Below are 4,817 nucleotides of genomic sequence, written 5' to 3'. Positions count from 1 at the left end.
GTCATATTCAATGCAACAACCCCCATCAGTAACAACAATGTATTAAAAAATACTTTGATATCTAACTGCAGATTTTGCAAAGGAAGAACATATAAAAGCAACCAAAGAGAAGTACTATGTTCCAAAGCTTTGTAAGTAGTGCCTAGTATGATAAGTAAAAATGACCTCACTTAGAAATAATGGTCTTGTGTTTCCATAAATCAACAAAAGAAATTACGCTTTTCTGAAGAAAGCACTGGCTTTTATATAATGCATACCAGAAACTCATTTCCAATTGTTTATATAAAAGTTATAACAGATTTATGTGCCAAAAAATAAAAACACCTCCATTTCAAGAGACTTAAAAACAGTATTACAGTTTTAGTTCAGTTCTTCACCCAGATCTGTAGGCCACTGGTGTTGTTATTGTGCCATCAAGTCATCTCCAACTCAAAACCACCCCATGTACCATGAAAGAATGACTTAGGTCTTATACCACCTTTTCATCTGTCGCTGTGTTTGACTCCGTCATTGCAACCACCACGGTGTCAGCCATTTCACAAAGGCCTTCCTCTACTTCCTTGTCCACTGCTTTCCCAAACAGGGAGAGGTTAAGTAGCCTCGTCCTTTGGGAGTCATACTGCTAACTTAGGTAATGCCTCTCTGCCAGTGGGAATCCACCAATTGCTCTGAGAGTGAAAGAAGGGCAGTCTCCTATGTGTCAGAAAATGCCCTCGAGGGTCCACTATGAGTCAGTTCTGACTCAATAGTAATGGAATCTTCAGAGTTACCTTGAGTTCTCTCTCCAGAGACTGTCTCCTCCAGATAACATGGCCAAAGTACAGGAGATGAAGTAACACCATCCTCACTTCTAAAGGACACTTTGGCTGAACTCCTTTCAAGACAGATTTCTCGAATACTTTGGCAGCAGCCTATATACATTCACTGTCCCATACCACTGGCTCAGCTACCCTGAGCATCCGAATGGCAGAGGTAGCACCAAAGGAAAAAAGTGAAGGACAGCAGAGGTGGCAACATCCTTCCCATAAAGCAGGTATTACTATAGTAGTATTTAAAAACAAACAAACAAAAAAAAAAAAACCAAACAAAAAACAATGTCTACATTTCCGCTTCACAGCAAAGCTATGCTAAAAATCACTCAAAAGAAAATCCACTGAGTTAGAAATTATTCCTTATTTACATAGCAAGGATTTTACTTGGTAGGATTTTTTCTTTCAATATCACTTTTTAAAAGTGTGAGCCATTAACAGTTTAAGAAACTTTTAACTAAAAGTTACAAAATACATACAAATTAAAACTTAAGTAACTTTTAGCACAGTGTAAACTTGCTTACAGAAATGAAAACATTTACACATTTAAAACCATTTCTATTTAATATTTGAAAGTTCTAAAGTACCTAAAAGCATTAATCCTTTCCATAAAACTACGATTAGAATACCAATTTGTTACAAGCATATAAGACATGGATGAGGTTTTTAATGATCATTTCCACTTGAAAAATTTCTAATTCAATTCTACCTCAAGAAGAACTATTTTGAAAAAAAAATATTTCTCCACTAATTGAATCTTAAATAAATTTTGTTTTGGTATATGGAGTGTACTTTTTTCAGTAAATTGGAAGCAACGAATTCTGACTCACCAGCAGGCAAAGAAGTTTTAGTGGAAAGATACTAGCAGAGTTCATTCAGTACAAAACTAGGTGGACACTTGACTCCTTGCAAGGACAGAAGCAGAAGATGCTCAGGGCTCACAGAGAACGTGATGGACCTTCTGTCTCCCACTCATCTCTGAGGACAATTCAGGGCAGTTTGGGGACATCTTCAGTATTCTGGGAAATAGGGTTTAGTTAGTCAGCCTGGGCTTAAGAACTGTCTATCATTGGCTCCATTATCTTTAGTTAAAAGGACAGGAAGGGCAGTATGTTTTCAAAGTCTAAGGAAATCCTTATCAGTTAAATAGAAAGTCTATTTCTGCTTAGCATCCCGCAATGTAATGTTATGAAACCAGGCAAAGACCCAAAAGCTTCAACTAGCCAAAAGATAGCCCCAATCCAGTAGCCAAAAAGGAATTTACACTCAGAATAGCAGTTATCACAGAGTCCATAAACATTATCCGTCAGGAAAATTATAACCCCCCTGTCATGTTTATATCCAGGAATGGTGAGAGAGGGACAAAATAAGACGTAAATAAAACAAGTAATTTTGGTTTACTCCCTCCTGGCCATGCCATAGGACTGGTTTGTTTGGGTTTTTGGGCCTCCCCCACCCCACCTCTTTTCTTCTCCTTGAAGTGGAGGATGTGATCATGTCACTAGGTTTGGCTAATGAATTGTGAGTAAAATTTCCATGTGTCACTTCTGGCTGAGTTTAATGAGCTTTCAAAGTTCTTTTCCCTCTGGTCCAGCAATTGGCATAATCTGCAGCGGTGGCTCTTCCTCTGGCCTACATTCTGAATGAGCAGAATCCCCCTGATCACTTAGAATAGATATAAAGCATAATCAGGAAAGAAATCAGTGTTATTTAAAAAAAAGAAAGAAATGTATTTGTTAACAGGAATCTCAATTCAATATGCATTGACATGGTTATCAGTTATCCTCAAACTCCAGCTTTTAACTGGAGGAAGAAACAAAACAATATTCGATCTCTTGCCTCAACAGTTGAATGGGAAAATCTTACTAATCTCAAATGAAACCATGAAGCTTTAAAATTTGCTTATTTCAGTCCAATTGAGTCTTATTAGCACCAATGTCTCTGATCAGGGTTCAAGAACCACCCCTAGTATGTGCTTGCAAGCATATAAAGAGATGCTTCCTTCTAATACACCTTACTATTGAATTCTGCAATCTCTTTACTAGGACCAGCCAGCTGTCAATTATATTGTAAGCATTTTCAGTTTATAAATCTAAATCAAAGAACCTTTAGGATCATTCAAGGACTTAATGTAAATCCTGCTTACAACTGGTTATCTTCAATCTGAAAGTGAATGTGAAGGCAGGGAAACTAGCAGAGAGTGGCCAGGTTCAGGGTTTGGCAAGTTGCCTATTTGTGAGTGGAGAAAGGTGTGTGAGGGAAAACGAAGTCATGAAAATGTGCACATGGTGTGTCCACTGTGAAACGGATTGAGTGGGAGACTTACTAGAAAGAACAAATTAGTTCTTCATGGGAATAAGGCCATACTGCTTCTACAGTGGCAATTCAGAGAAAAGTAAGGAGAAAGTGAGATTTCCAAAATTAATTTCAACCAAGATCTCTCTGGCTTCAAAACTCAAATCCTTTCTGTTCTTCAAGACTGCTCCCTTTATGGGGAGTGACTCAAAATAGATTCTAAGAATTTTCGTTCCCCACAAAGACCTCTCTTTTGTCTGTTATGTTTTTGTCAAAAAGTCAGAGAATGTGACAAGAACACTTGTAATTAAGCAGGATGGACTAAGTATATGTTTCCATGTGTGCACAACTTATAGTTTGTTCTGTAAATTAGTATGTGAGTCAACTTTTCTAGTTGGTTCATTTCTTTGAAAATGACTTCATAAGTTGATATTCTGGGAATGCAAATACAGAAGACATCGTTTCTGTGTGCAAGAATCTTAAAATAGAGAAGAAAAGGCAAATAAGTAAAAATAGTACTTGGAGGAACACAGAAGAGGTTTCTTAGTGTGCACTGAACCAGAAACACTCAGTAATGGTTTGAATTAGTTACTGTAGTTCAGTGGATCGTTGTAAAACCCACTGCAGCGCCACGATCCATATCAGAGTCTGAGAGACTGAAAACAAGGGAGTTCACACAGGGGGCTCTCCAAAGCACCTCCCGACTGCAATCCGTTAAACTGATCAATGATCTCCTCCAACTAGAGTATTGGCAATGAAAAGCATAGAAAATACTCCTCATAATTAAATAAAACAGAAAAAGGTGCACAGTGCTTCCTTAACAGAAAGTATTCTTGTGCCAATTACATCTTCCACTGTCTTTTCAATCATATCCAGTTTCTCTGTTTGAGGATATCTCCTTTCCTTCCCTCCCCAAAAGACCAAAGTGAAACAACAAAAGTATCATGTAAGCTTTCTGAAAGCAAATATTGAAAACATACTTGAAATACCGATACCATCTCACTAAGCACAACTTTGAGGAAGTAGCTTCCATTTTAAAAATAAGCACTTTTGTGATACACAGTTAACTAGGAAGTTTTCAGCTCAAGTTCAGCTTTCCAAGGGCTACATTATATTACTTATTTGAAAGAAGCATGACGAAAACTATTTCTGTGTCTTCCGGATGGATTGACACAGTGTCTGCACCAATGGATTCAAGCACAAAAGCAATTCTGAGGACAGCATGACACTGGGCAATGTTTTGTTCAGCCGTCCATACCCCGACACCTAATAACAACAATATGTGCATGTAAGGCAGATAGGACGTCTTTATAAAGAATCTAGCTTGAAGTGCCTTTTAGCTACAAGAATGCCGAAGATAATTAAACTTGTTTCCCATAGTAATAGGAAGACATTCATGCAACTTTCAAGGCTAATTCCAAAGTATTTTTTTATAAAGCATTTCTACCAAGTTTCTGCAAGCTACATGCAAAATTTCTTTGTTTTCTTGAGTTCCTGCCACCCCAGTGTGTGTTTTTGTTGTTGGGTTCACTCGAGTTCATTCCTACTCATAGTGGTATTTCATTCCCTGTACAAAGAAAGCACTTCTTACTCTTGCACCAGCCTTATCTTCTTCGCTATTTTTGAGCCCATTACTGCAGGCATCAGTCTATCCATCTCATGTCAATTCATCAGGTCAAGGGTCTTCTTCTTTTTGGCTGACCCTCTACTTTT

General features: G+C 37.8%; 1 protein-coding gene across 1 annotated transcript in view; it reads left to right on the top strand.

Annotated features, from left to right (window-relative positions):
- Positions 1 to 4,817, top strand: part of LOC102852661 (U2 small nuclear ribonucleoprotein auxiliary factor 35 kDa subunit-related protein 2-like) — a 149,573-nt gene that overhangs the window by 1,857 nt on the left and 142,899 nt on the right. The window lies entirely within an intron of this gene.

The sequence above is a fragment of the Elephantulus edwardii genome, unplaced genomic scaffold (genome assembly GCF_000299155.1).
Source record: "Elephantulus edwardii isolate Elephantulus edwardi_28Jun2011 unplaced genomic scaffold, EleEdw1.0 scaffold00118, whole genome shotgun sequence".
Lineage (NCBI taxonomy): Eukaryota > Metazoa > Chordata > Mammalia > Macroscelidea > Macroscelididae > Elephantulus > Elephantulus edwardii.
Note: the sequence above shows the minus strand (reverse complement) of the source record. Positions and strands in the feature narration are given on the sequence as shown.